We start from the raw sequence: 14,930 nt of genomic DNA on the forward strand, positions 1-14,930 counted from the left end.
CTCCTTTCTTTGCTTCCATTGGGAGCAGTAACATTTTAGCAGTGGTTTGTGGCAGGGCTACAGCTTTTTTAGCTAACCATGAGAAACGTGCCAGACATCTCTACACAGGATTAGTAGGCCTACAACTTTATTTTCCCAAGACAGAAAATACATTTCATAGCACTATGCTAAAGCAACCAACTAACCAACCAAACAAAAACGATTTAATATTTAATTGAGCTTAAAATATGCAGCCTACTAGAAATATTTTATGCAATGTATTACCTGGCATTTTGTGCAACAATGTCCTGACACACAAGTGACCCCTGGCGCAAGCGTACAATTGGACTGGCAACAGCCATTGTCACGGCATACCTGTAAGCACACAACACGATACCGTCTCATTAACTACATCATGTGGGCTGTCCTTCAGAGAAGGTGGCATTGCCATGCTTTATTTCATTTAATAGTCACTGAAGTAATGCCGTGTCCTAATATCATTTCTTCAGCCCATTGAGGAAGAGCTTGGGTTGTAATTGCGAGCCCTGCAAGACGGCTGGAGTCACTTGGAAACCACGTGAGACTCAGTCAGGGCTGAGCGCACACACAGGACAGCTCGGCAAGGGCTCAGCGGTTCAAGACCAGAAAGGACATTAGCAACACCTGCTGACTTTCTGCCACGTAGAAGTTCATCAGATCTACATGGATATTCACTGGCCACTGAACGACTCTTCTCTTTCTGCAGAGCTGTCCCACTTGTTGACTTCCCGAACCCCTCAATCCCACAATACAGGAAAGCTGATAGTCTGAAAAGTCTCTTACATTAGCAAAACTACTTCTTTTTCAAAAATTTAACAGAAGAAGAATCCTCTCAGTCGATATCACGTGAGATTTCAAGTTACGGCTGATAAATAACTTGGGGAATCGCAGCACAGATCTTAGTTTGTCCAAAATTTAAAGCACTTGTAAACAGAAATTTCTCATAGAAAGCATTAGACACTCTTCAGAAATATCACCATTTTGCTACTTACACTAGATATGCAGTGCTAAAGAGCCCCTCTCATTCACAGACCGTAAGCTACTGTGGAAAGGAACTGTCAAAAGGATGAATTTTACACGTGGTAAGTGCAAGGGTCAGCTAGTCCAACACAGACACGAGACAAACTACTGCTAAACCTTCCTGGAGAGGTACCTTTTTAGATTTTTATACCTCATGCCTTCTCTAGGTAGCTCAGTCCATTGTCCACGCTTCTTATAGTTTGGAAGGGTGGGTTTTTTTCCTGAGATGTAATCTAAACCTGGCTGCCGGCTAAACCCTGCCTCCCAACAAAGAACAGTAGTTCAAACTTTTCTTTAAGGAGCCATTCAAATACTTGAAACTGCTGTCGTGTCCTCTTTCCTCCTGCCCATATGCATCTCTCTCTCTCAACCTTTCCTTGTAAAGCTTGTGTTCCAGCTCCTCGTCATCTCTGCTGCTTCCCTTTCCTTTCTCTTAGCCCTCTCAGAGGTTGATGCCTAACCAGAGCTGTGCAGGGTGCTGCTAGCATCTCCTGTATCTTGCCAATAATACTTATTTGAAGGCTGGCCCAACTGCCTGTGCTTTCTTTGCGAATAGCATCACACTGCTAACTCACATTTGCGATGAGATCAGGGACTCAGCAGGGCAGGAACCGAGTCAAGACCAGACGCAGGTGATTTCTTTCAGTCCGATGCCGTCGCATCTGGTTTGTAGTGCCCCTCACAGGAGACCATTCCCCTTGTTCCAATCACACACTTTTGTTAATGCAAACTACAGTCATTTCAGTTTGCTGGACAACTCGGTCTAAAACATATGGAGCTGCCACTCAGCAGTTAAAAATGGCCCTGAGGTCTCAGGTATTTCCATACAGTATGCAGACAAGATATAAGTTTACTACATCCAGCTCAAATGCAATCTGCTCCTGGTATAACTGAACAGATTCTGCTACGAAAGGTTCCTGTAGAGCTCTGAAAGACGGGATTGATTTTGTGCCCCCATAATCCTCTGTGTATTCAAGTTTATATATTGGAAATAAAAAGAAAGGGATATTTTAGGTGTCTGACTTCTATTCATTTCAAAGGAGAGCTGTGGAGCTGGCAGATTTAGGACTCTGTGTATTCCTTAAGTGAGCACGCTCTATCTCTTAGACAATATTTCTGAACTTGAAAGAAAACCAAGGGCTTAATAATGTTACTGCAACAAAGCTGGCAAAGCAAAGTCCTAATGTACTAACCTTATCTCTACCACAATCGCATTCTTCGTCTTCTTCCAAGAGACCATTCCCACACTGATTATATGTGAGTGTAGCTACAGGTGGCATGTTAAGTAGACAATTTAATTTTCCCATCATCAACCTGTCATAGAAGTCAGCAGCAGAGCAGTTACTGAACTCTGTGCACTCTCTGGAATAAAGTATATTCATTAGGATCAATGATATAAAGTACATAAAACAGCCAAGTGAGCCAGTGAGCAATAAGCAACAAACACATTACTTCCCATGAAGACTGTAATCGGACAACTCAAGAAATGTAAATCCCTACTGAACAGAAGGATATGGAGGGCAGACCTCCTTAAACAGGGATGGAGAACCAGGGAAGCAGGTCACAGTAAGGACGAGGCAGAGCAAAAGACAAGCTGGTAGAAGTCAATTAGAGTTAAGGAAAACAGTTGCTGCACTGGCCTGCAGGGATCTGTGCTGGGCCCAATTTGTTCAACATTTTAATTGATGACCTGGAAATGAGGGTGTGCGGTGAAAGCTCCCCAAGTTTGCAAAGGATACCAAATTATTCTGGGTAATCGAGTCTCAAGCTGATGGAGAGGAGCTGCAGAAAAATCTCACCAGGCTAACGGAGTGGGCAAAGAAATGGCAGATGAACTTTAATGTTGATATGTGCAAGGTAATGCACCTGGGGCAAAATAACTTCATCTACGGGCTAGGGGCAGACATTACACATAAACCAGTATAAGCGATCAAAAACTGTTTCAACCTGTAACAGAACAGATGTTCAGTGCACATAAACTAGGTTGAAAATGGCTGAAACTGGCTTGTGATAAACCTGGTTGAATGTAGTTTCAGACTTAGCTGATTTGGCTCAAACCAGTTTATACAATGTCTGTTCTGGACTCCGTCCTGGTTTAAGTTAAACCAGAGTCCCCCAGCATCCCAGATGCTTTGCAGTCCTGGGCGGGGCTCTCTGCTCCAGAAAGCAGGGCTGGCCCCGCCCACCTGCTACCTCACTGGCGCTCGCTCTGACAGGGACTGCAGGCTTAGCAGTGTCTGCCTGGCTTCCCTGTGCCCCTGCTCCCCGCTCCCTGCTCCAGCAGGGATTCCCCACTCCCCTCTCCCACAGCACGGACGGTAGCCAGCATGTGGTATGCTAGCTAATGCTGAAAGGTGTCCGTGTTAGAAAGACAGGACAAAGGCAGACAAGACTGTGTCCCCTTAGGGCTTTTTGGAGCTAATCAACAGGTAGCTGGTAACATCCCTCCATTCCTTGCTTGGAAAAAGTTGTCTAATAAGAGCTTGAACTAAAGAGAGGTTTTTGTTTTCTTGATGGGATGCTAAATGCTATCAACTCCCTGTGTAACTCCCTGTTGTGTAACTAAATGCGGTGCAACTCCCTGCTGACACCCTCGCTGGTCAGGAGCAGCTGGAGGAGGGAGGGAACCCCTCCCTGTGGGGGGGAGCCCCTCCCTCATTGGAGCTTTCAGACACTCCTGACCACACCCCACTCAGTTCAGCACTCTGGAAGGGAAGGGAGGGCTGCTTTAGTGCCCCCCAGCTTCTAGCCTGAGCCACTGTAGGCATATGCCTGCCTTTCTTCAGTCTAGAGGGGGTGTCTGTACGGTGCAAACCGGTTTGGCATAGCCAGGATGAACTAACCTGCAAAGATTGAATCAATACAGGCTCAGGCTTTTTGAACGTCTATCCATAGCCTACGTGCACAAACCTGGATTCTGAACTAGCTCATGACTCAGGAGAGAGACCTTGGAAAGAGACTAGCTTATGACGACTCAAGAAAGACACCTCGGTGAGATTGTATATAGTTCAGCTTGCAATGATGACCAAACAAGCCAATAAAATGTTGGGCATCATTAAGGAGGAAATTGAAAATGAAACAGAGAACATCATCGTGCCATTATACAAAGTCATACTGTGCCCACATTTTAAATACTGCGTGCAGGTCTCATCCCTGTCAGTGGCATTTTTGAATGGTTCAATTTTTTTGTGTGTCTGCCCTCTCGGTTATTTAATATCCTCATGCAAACAGCCTGGAAAACAAAAAGAAGGAAACCAAAGTATTAGTAGAGGATGTAAAACTGGGAACACAGGGAATATGGAAACAATATGCGATAGCGGTCCTGACTGTGAAACTGGGCTTGAAGGACGTACCCTGTTCAGGAAAGATAGAAGCAGGAAGGTAAAGACAGCGTGACAGGATTGTATATTAAAGATAGCACAGCTTGTCAATAAATAAGTGAGGGTCTACATTTCATAAGGGAAAATATAAATAGATTAAGGGGAACAAGTCAAGAGAGACACGAGGACTGTGTACCTCAGAGAGTTGAGTGTGCAAGGGGCTAGAATTTCCTTAAATTAAAGGTGCAAAAGCTGCTCCAATCTTGGGTGAACGATCATCTCAAGAAGGGTACTGAATGTAAGCAGAGCCTCAAAGGAATGGAAAAAAAGGGATCAAAAAGGAAGCTATGTCTTCAAGTGAGGCTGTATAGATCCAATGAAAACTTCCAAAAGTCAAGCTGAGTTAGACCTTATAGCGGGTAATGAAGCTAAAGAACGAAAGGTCCTCTAGTCATGTAAACACTAGAGAAAGGAAAGAAGTACTGTGGTTACTGGGGGGCGCTGAGGATAGAGCCGAGATTAAAGATCTCTGGGGCTGAGCCAAAAGCTCAATGAGTACTTTGCTTCAGTCATCAAGATATGGCAATTAGCACTAAAGAGACTGAGGTTGTGGACGTGGGAATCGGTGCAGCCAGGATGGGTACGAAGGGAGCAGTCTCTTTTGGGGGAAACCAGATAACTCCCATCCCACAGTTTTCAAAGAAGCGGAGTGTGGCATCCCAGGTCTGGAAGTAAGACTCTTCACAGACCTAGTCCGGAGCGGCCCAAGATGACTGGAGAACAGCACATGTTCACCCTGTATTTAATATAGGGGAAACGCTCTCGGAGCAACAACAGGCGTGTTTGCATCAGTTTAACAGTATGACTACAGAACACATTTTGAAAGCAAGAAATAATTCAAAGCATGGTGATAAATGAAAACTGGGACAAAGATTTCGCTCACTTGCAGACAAAGGAAATGAAGCGGGTCTCTCATCGATCTGGACTTCAGTAAAAACAAACTTGAGTTCTTTCTTTGACAAAGTACTGTGCTTACTCAAATCCAAGATCAGGTCTTTTTTACCTCATTTAACACGGGGGAAAGCCCCTCATCTTGGAGTCGAGCACTAGCTGGGGGTGGGGGGCAGAGTCGGAGCCACAGCAGCCCCCTCCCTGCTCCTTGCAGCCGCTGCACCCCCACCTGCCACCACTCCACTTTGCAGCTCCAGGTCTGGTCTGGCCCCGGGGGAAGGAGCACGGTGGCACTTCAGCCCCAGCCCAGCCACCCAGCAGTGGTAGCTCTGGCTCTGGCCCTGGCCCTGGCCCCAGAGCTGCCGCTGAGGAGCTGGGCTGAAGTGATGATGTGCCCTGAAGCTGGAGCCTCAGGCGCTGGGGGGAGGGATTAAAGATGATGTGGGGGGCATGCGGGGAGCAAGTGCTAAGGAAGACGGGCACTGAAGGGGCAGGGGCAGGGTATGCAGGCATGGGTGGCAGGTGGGGGCAGGTGGCGGGTGGGGGCAAGTTGGGGGGAACAAGTAGCAGGGGGCAAGGGTCAAGCCACTTGACTCTCCTGCTGCCTGCCCCACTCCCCCCGCATGCCTGACTTTCCTCACACCAGCAATGGGGAGCGGAGGAAGAAATTTAAGATAAAGCTCCAATAGTCAGGTGCCGTACATGGAAAATTATAACCAATTTAGAAATGTCCCATGTCTAGAATCGAACTGGGGCTTGTCTTAAATTCATATTTGTCTTGGACTCAGGTAAATATAGTAACTACTTGGGTGGATGAAGGGGATGTAGTGGATAGTGTGAAGCTGGACTTCAGTAAGGCTTTTAACCAAGTCCCGCGTGACCTTCCTACAAACACACTGGAGAACCGCAGGCTGGACAGGACTGCTAGACAACTGGCTCAACAGCCACAGCCAACGGGCAGTCATCAACAGATCCATGTCAGAGGGGCACAGGGTTTTGAGTGAAGTCCCACTGGCATCTGTGCTGGCTCTGGTGCTGTCCAATGTGTTCGGTGATCATGTGAACACTGGCATAGACAGTGTCTTGAGCAAACCTGCAGACAACGCAACACCGGGAAGGACTATGAAGTATTGGAGGAGGGAAGCCCAATTCAGGAGGATCTCACCAGATTGGAAAGCGGAGCTGGAACGGGCAGGATGAAGTTCAGTGCAGACAAATGCAAGGTGCTGCACCTCGGGGAGAAGAATCCAAAATACCAATCAGAAGTTGACACCTAGCTGGATGGCAGCACTCAGGAGAAGGACTGGGGAGTCCTGGTAGATCAGAGACTCAATACGAGTCTGCGGTGGGATGCAGCTGCACAAAAGACCAATGTGTTTTTTGGACACATCAAGGGAAGCAGTAGGTGCAAGACATGGGGACTGATAGCGATAGTTAGGCTTCTCTACTCGGCACTGGTTAGGCCTTACTTGGAATAGCACGTGCTGTTCTGGGCTCCGCAGTGTTAAAAGGAGGTGGAGAAGTTAGAGAGGGCCCAGAGGCAGGCGACAAAGAAGATCAAAGGGCTTGGAAAGCAAATCATACGGGAAGAGGATTAAGGAGCTAAGCATTTTCATCTTGCCGAAAAGGCACTTCAAGAGGGGGCATGATGGGACGTGGACCAGTGGCTTGAATTGGTGCAAAGGTTTAGACTGGATCTCAGGAAAAGCTTCTTTCCAAAGAGGCAGTGGACCAGACCCCGAGACAAGTTTGGGACTCTCCATCCCTGGAGGTGCTCGAGGGGAGGCCAGGTAAGTATTGGTCAGGGAGGATCTAAGCATAGCTATTCCCATGTTCTGCTATGGGTATTTCCCAAGCTGCTGGGCTTTCCTGGCTGCCACATAGGGCCAGGAAGGAAGTTTCCCCCCTCCTGCTGCTACATGTGTCAGGAGGATTTTCTTCAGCTTCCTCTGAAGCACTGGCTGTTGGCTGCAGCCCAAGCTGGGGATTTTGACTGGGTCTTAAACCTGGAGGTTTCTGACTAGAGGCTTTTGCCCGTCCTTTCAGGATCAGACCCATTGCCACATTTGGGGTCAGGAATTTCCCCCTTGTCAGGCTGGTATGGACTGCAGGGTTTTGCCTCCCTTTGTAGCAGGGACTGTGGTCCGCTGCCTGGGATCTCTGTAGCATATCTGAACAACCTTGGCAGGAGCAGGGCACAGAAAAAGAGGCAATGTTAAGGTGCAGCATTGAAAGGAGAAATGTCGGGCTGGAAGCAGATTACTGCTAGAGTTCCCAAACATCAGTTGAGGAACTGGTCTTGATTAATATTTGTATTAATGCCAACTCCGCTGTCCTTTCACCAACTGTACAGGTATTGGTGATCACTGCTACTGACAAAAGAGGAGAGGCAGTGTGAAGGGGGGTGAGTGGCTGAGTGCTGCAAGGAATACAGCCTGCCAAATGATTAGGGCAGCGATTCTCAACCAGGATTCTCCAGCATTATTGTATCAAAAGAGAATGAAAAAAAGGGGTACATTCAAACTTAGCGTTACTCACGAGAGTTTTGATCTCATAATGCATCTTTCTTTGCAGCCAGGGCATCGGCAGAATCTGGCTACATTGCCGGCTTCATCATCATGTCCAAAAATGAGAGCGTGGCCAAGCTCATGAGCAGAACCAGCTGCATTATATACGTTCTCATTATTGCTGAACTGTACACAGGGAGACAAAACACAAAGATGAAAAGCACTTGGAAATAATTGCACATTGACTCAGAAAGTCTCTGGGAGAGCTCAGCTCTAAAAATATGTAAGTATGATTTCCACAGCAAACATGAGGGCTGCGTGTGCAAGTGGCCAGTTTGAGTAATTACAGAATCCCACGGGAGAACTTGCACAGAGAAGGATTAATTCTTTAGTGGTGTCCTAGGACGTCTCTTGGCACGGGAAGCCTCCTGAGCAAGTTTGCAGACGACACCAAACCTCCTCTTTCCACAGTCCTGTATCTGTCGCTGGTGAAAAGAGGGCCTTTTTCTGGTGATATCTTTTATTGGACCAACTGTACAGTCAGGAGAGACATTAGAGCAGGGGTGGGTGAAATACGGCCTGTTGGGGCCCACAGCAGGTCTTTGTCTGGCCTGTGGCAGGTCCCTCCGTCCTGCCTGGCTCAGGCACAGTCCAGCTATGGCACGTCCTGCCACCCCTGGGCATGCAGCACGGCTGGGCAGCTCCGCAGCTGCACTGTCTTTCTAGGCAGCCCAGCTTGTGGCGGCAGCTCCTTCCAGCTGTCGCTGCCACTGGCCCCAGCCCCGTGGTACCAGCGGGGACCTGCACTGCACAGTCCTGACACATCGTGCCCAGACTCAGCAGCAACACACCCTCCCCACAAAACCCCCATACCCACCCACCCACATCCACGCACACACACACACACAATCCCCACAAACCCCAGACCCCGTGCCCCTCTACCCACAATATACAAGAGTAAGACTTGTTTGAGCTCTTATGCCATCACCTCCATATACGCCACACACACTCCCTGCATGCAGCAGACACGCAGTAATATTGAGCACTCTGTGAGCTTCACTACTATGGGCAGCCCCTGCACGGAGGGGTCAGAGCGCTTCGTTTTCAGGAACACCCAACAAATGCATCTGCTTCTCGACCTGGGACCAGGCAGTATCCAGAGCTTGCATTTCCAGGCAAAAGCCATCAAGTGCATCTTTCCAGGGTTGGGAACTTCACACCTGCTCAGGGACCTAGTGTCAAGGCAAACAAACTTGAACTCCTCTGACAAAGTACCAACTTGGGTAGATGAAGAAAATGCTGTGGATATAGTGCACCTGGACTTCAGCAAGGTTTTCAACAAGGTCCTGCAGGACCATAAATAAACTGGAGAAACGTTGGCTGCACAGAGCTACTAGTAAGTGAATAGACAGCTAGCTCAGCAGCCAAAAGCAAAGGGAAATTATCAATAGATCCCTGTCAGAATGGCAGGAGGTTTCACGGGGAGTCCAACGGGGTCTGTCCTGGGCCTGGTGCTGTTCAACATGTTTGCTAATGGTTGGGACGCTGGCACAGGAAGCTTCCTGAGCAAGTTTGCAGGTGACACTACACTGCGAAGGACTGTGGACACATTGGAGGATGTGAGGGAATGCAATTCAGAAGGCTCTTGAAAGATTGGAAATCTGTGCTGGAGCTAACCGAATGAAATTCAGGGCAGACAAGTGCAAGATACTGCAACTTGGGAACAAGAATCAAAAACACAAATGCAAAATGGGTGACACCTGGCTGGATGGCAGCACTGCAGAGAAGGATCTGGGAGTCTTGGTAGATCCCAGACTCAAATGTGTCTGCAGTGTGATGTAGCTGCACAAAAGGCACAAGCATTTTACGGCACCTGCATTTTAGGGATGCATCAATAGAAGAATTAGGTGCAAGACCCTGGAGGTGCTCGTGCCTCTCTCCTCAGAGCTGGTCAGGCCTCATCTGCAAAATCCACACAGGGTTGCTATGCATTCATCCAGACTGTGCCAAACTGGACAGGTTTAAAATGCGACCTGAGGACGGGCACTTGGGCTAAGAGAAGACGGTCAAAAACCCCAAGACAGAATCAATTCAACCTTCGCAGACTGGACTGAACCAATAAGCAAGTGAACAGACGTTCACTTTTGATTCTGGAAATGCAGCCGTATGTCTGCAGTGGCTCAGGCCAGAAACTGGGGGAAGCTAGAGCATGTTTCCCTGCCTGGCTGGAGCAGACAGCCTGCACAAGGCTAGCCCCCTCACCCTGGGGGGTAGGGGGGTGCAGGGGTGGGGATGTAAGTTAACTTGAATTTTGGGGGGAACTGGGAGAGAAGTTCAATAAACCAATTTAACGTAAATAAGTCTGATATTACATCCATCCAGGTTGATCTTAAACTGGTTTTGGCCATTTTGAAAGCAGTTTATATGCACTGAACTTCTGTTATGTTAAAGATTTGAACTGGTTTCCAATCACTTATACCAGTTTATGTGTAACTTCTGTCCCTAGCCTCGATGACCAAAGGCTTGTCCAACAGGTCTGTCAACTATGCAGTGGTCCAACAAAAGATATCACAGAAATCCTTGACGTTTTAAAATGAAACTTTGGGTTTAATGAACAACCATTTTTGAGAACACTCTTGGCTCAGAAAATTTCCAATCATCTGACATCTGCAATGGAGAACACTAGTATACTGTAGGAAAATTCGGGAGGAGGTGTTCGTGTCAGGTAGACTCACTAGCATGAGAACTGCATGGCGTGGACTCAAAACAATAGCCTTACAAGTGCCAGCTGTGGACACACGAAGCATACAATCTGGGATAGGTTTTTACCCCTATAACAGAACGGGCCTTAAAATCTAGACAGACAAGTTTCTTTGGATAGATGTGATCTCTTAAGCTTTCAATTGAGTTGGTCTAATAAAAGATATGACATCCACCCAAACAACTTTGTCTGCCTGTGGCCTTAGATCAGCATGGTTACAGTCAACAACCCTTCAAATCTAGTCTCCCAACTTGGGCCAACTTATAATAAGTTTGACTACTTTATTTAACTCAGTTAATGAGGCCAAAACTGAACTTCTTTTTTTTCCCTCAGTCTCTCCTCAACTTAATTTGTCAGAGCCAACAACACCATCATCTTCCTCACAGCCAGGCCAGGAATCGGAGGCATCATCCACCGTTCATGTCCTTGTCCCACACGGCCGAGACGTACTCACGTGTTACTACTTCGTCTACAATACCTCCGAAACCAGAACCAGGTTTTTCCCTGCACAACTGAGTCTGTTATGAAGACACTCAGCGCTGGGAGCTGTAGTGCTTTCTACCAGCTCATCTCACTTGAGCAGCCACACTTCTTTTTCACTTGCAAGCCAGGTCCTTTATCTGAAGTCTTCTCAGCAAAGGAAGTCAAACAGAAAAACGTCCCTCTTCCCTCTCCAGGCTAATAAACAGTACTCGCCTTTCTCCCTCCAGGCTGTAACACAGACGGTGCCTTCCTCCAGGCTACCAAGGCTCTCCAGCCTCATCAAGTTCCCTCTGCCTCCCTGACCTCGTTCAGCTAGCCCTTTTCAGTGTTTCCAGCTGGGCATCTGACCCGTGGCCTGGTCCCCTCCAGCGCCACGTCATCAGCAAGCAGGGTTTCATTGCCATTTTCCTTCCTTTCCTCCTATGGCTTGTCACAGTGGATTAAACAAAAAGCTGAGGAACCAAAACTGTTAAGTTCCCAAGATCAGGAATAAGGTTAAAGCATCTCAACTGGCCATGCATTTGATACAACTCAAAAATTAGTAAAACCCAAGTGCCCCACCACATTGCACCACACCGGTGCAGCCTTACTGCAGAAAGGTTTTGAAACTATCTGGTATTACACGATGTATTGCAAGATACTCTTTTCTTACCCTAATAATAGATGTTGAGGCGTCTGTGTTGCATACGGTTCCCTGTGTCGCCAGTCCTAGTGTGCCTCGATAGTGTCTGCCTCTGTCGAGAAAACGCATTACAAAATATTGAATGCTACTACAATCTGCAGTTGGCATGGATTTCACAGCATAACTCAGTAAAGAAAAATACTTGTTTTACCTACAAAAAGAACTTTTTCTTGTTCTTCTTCCCTGAAAATGTGTCCTCTCATACCCAAGGTCTTCAAATCTAGAGTCCCTATTGGTTAAAGATCCCCCCATCAGGGGCAATCATACTTCTTCAGGGGTGCAGTAACAGTACTGGAAGCTGCAAGGCCGCAGGAGTCAACAAAGGATGTTTTAAATGGTAAAAATTAGGTTCAGTTAGAAAGTATTGCTTCCTAATTTTTCCCTTCAAAGCAAACCAGTAGCAGCCAGGGAGAAAAAATTCTGTCCAAGCACAGGAGCCTCCACTTGAAGCTGAAAACTGCACGCGAGCCCGTTGTAATGTGTCCCAAGGGAGACAGGCCCGAGGCGCTGCTTCTGCGTGGCAGTGCTCACCCACTCTGCAGTTTGCACACCGCAGAGACAACGGCATCATTTGAATGGACTGCGCTGCCCCATCCTCAGTCCATAGCTGCATGTTTAGCACTAACAGGCAAGGTTTTTTTCCAATAATATTTGCTGAGAAAGAAAAATAGGAGACATCACTTTCTGACTGGTCCTCATATTTTAAAATTACTTTGAAACCATTTTAAAAGTGAGAAGTTCTTCAAATTAGGCATTTACATTATGTAAAGATAAGCTGTACAGGTCAGAATAAAATTGTTCCATTTTCTCATGCAAGCTGCCCACCGTTGAGGAGAAGTGGCCTGTAGCTGTACAAATAATGGAGGAAGCCATGTAAATTAAGTCTGACAGTGTAGAGAAATTCATGAGTCCGTGTATCAAGGTGCAACATTGACATTCACCGGGATGAAATTCAGCAACACTTCAACATCACCCCGGACATCTTTAAGCCCTCAATGTGGAATCACATTGAAATCTAAAAGAATTTTACTAAAAAAGCAAGAAAACTTTCATTTTCTTTGCCAGTTTATTTATTCAAGCTCTAGCCTCAGCCTTCTAGTTCTTGCTGAACATTTCCCATCATCTGAAAGCCATTTAATGCAAGGTGGAAGGGTAAAGACTTCCAGTAACCTTTCTGCATGCACAGCTGATTTGTTTTAAACTTAAATGGTTATAGACAAGGAATAAAATGAAGAATAAATAGAAATATAGGATGTCATACCATATGAGACGAGGCAGAGAACATGATTATAATGACTGATGAGCACAGGCAAGAAGAGTCTATGCACAAGCAAGGCTATGCCTTTTAATGCTTGCTACACATGAGTGGCTCAAGTCACAAAATACAGATTCATGGGTAAAAAAAAAGATGTGTCAGTGTTCAACAAATGTCCTCAAATCTCTGGATTTTATCTATTAATCCTTTGTAACTCAAAGGGAAGACCTGAGAAAATGTGAAATGGTTAGTGAAATATCTGAAAGGTTTCACCTCCCAGAGCTTGCCCAGAGTTGAGGAAGCAAACCTTCCCCAGGGTCCGAGCACTGGGCATATGGCTTGCTCACGAAACACGTGCAGAGTCCTTGGTATGGGAGACTGCAGGTGGCTTTAGGGAACTGAGAGGAGGTCTCAGTGGACATCGTGACTCCTGGCGCAGAAGAAGTCATAAAGGGCAAACAGGAGGACAGAGAGTTTGAGGTAGCCTGTGGCATACTTAGAAGGGCTGAAACTTTAAGGTATGATAATTGCACACTGGAGGGGCTCAGACCGAGATCCCCAAGTGTTAACCTGCAAAGCTTTCCGTGGCTGTAAGGATCGCCAGGAAGCCTCTTCTCACAATCTGGGATAAGCAGTATCTATATAATTTAGTGTCCTCCATCTGCACTCCCACAGGAAGCAGAACGTGCACAGTCAGGCACAGAGCTGGGGGAGTCGCTGGGTCTTGCAGCCAACTTCTACAACACTTGCCTTCCTCCTTGCCTACACTGGAAGTGCAGGGGAAGGAAGGAAAAAACCGTACGCAGACTGGATGCGATGGGGGAACTGCATGCTGCCCGAAGAGAGGCTCTGTATTCCAGCGACCATGCAACAAGGACGTTAAGCAGGAGACGTTTTGTATCAGGATTTTCTTGGCCTGGCACTAGCCCTGAGCCTGCATAGGATGCAAAGCCAAAGGGCAGTCTCATCAAAAAGCTCAACACATCCCTAGGATATGGTGGGGACTCCGACTTCCAAAATGTTATTCTAAATTTCTTATTTGAAAAAAGGGGCTTGGCAATTTCCTCAAACAAAGCTCTTCAGCAGAGAAGGCGAAGCAGCCTGCCTTTCATTTTAATAAGCCATATCTCTTCTGCCATTTAACTGGCAGGTCTAGTTCAGGCTCCAGCTGCAAGCAGGGTCAAGTAGCCATTGAAATGAATCTGTAAATACAGCGCACAAGGCTACCAAATCATGTTTGCAGCCGCATTGGTAATTCTTCCGTTTCTGAATTGTTTTAACATTTATCTTCTGAGCATGAATGTGCTTTTAACAGTGTGTGGACGGAAAGAATAAGAGGATACTCAATATGGAAAGACATTATATGTTCTGGCATCAATTATAAGTACTACTTTAGCACAATGCAGGCACATCTACATAAGATGCTTACGGCACATTAGCCTAAAACACTGTGCAGTAGCGTGGCTGTTAAAAACCATGCTAACAGCCTGCTGTGCAGTGTTATTAGGCTAATGCGCAGAAAGCATTGCAAAATAACCGTGTGCCAGCACTACTGCACAGGAACTGTAGTTACTGCGCAGTTAGTTAGTACTTCATTGAACACATACTAAACTAAATGCACAGTAATTCGGGCACATTAATGAACCTGTAGACACACCCTGCATCATTAAACTATGGATAGTGTGTACAAGATACAGCTATTCAGAATATCCCAAGTGCCAATATAAATGTTTCAAAAACACCTGGAAAGGCTCTTAAAACCATCAAACTTTAGGGTATAACCCAAGCTCATCTAAGTGGGGATTAAAAAGTAACCATTTCCTTAGGAAGAAGCCACTCATAATTGCACAGGTCCTGCCCTTCCCTCTGAAATGTCTAGTGATCGTCACTGCTGGATTAGAGCAGGGGTATCGTATTCACCTTGCCCCAGGGG

At 46.7% G+C, this 14,930-nt stretch overlaps 1 long non-coding RNA gene across 1 annotated transcript; it reads right to left on the minus strand.

The window, feature by feature from the left end:
• Positions 1–270: 270 nt before the first annotated feature.
• LOC132250329 (uncharacterized) lies at positions 271–11,793 on the minus strand. Its single transcript, XR_009462003.1, has 4 exons — positions 11,713–11,793; positions 7,848–8,002; positions 2,232–2,400; positions 271–354 (listed from the first exon to the last, which is right to left on the minus strand). It is a non-coding gene; the product is annotated as an uncharacterized LOC132250329 (long non-coding RNA).
• Between the last annotated feature and the right edge of the window lie 3,137 nt (positions 11,794–14,930).

Source organism: Alligator mississippiensis, chromosome 1 (genome assembly GCF_030867095.1).
Source record: "Alligator mississippiensis isolate rAllMis1 chromosome 1, rAllMis1, whole genome shotgun sequence".
In the NCBI taxonomy this organism is placed as follows: Eukaryota; Metazoa; Chordata; order Crocodylia; family Alligatoridae; genus Alligator; species Alligator mississippiensis.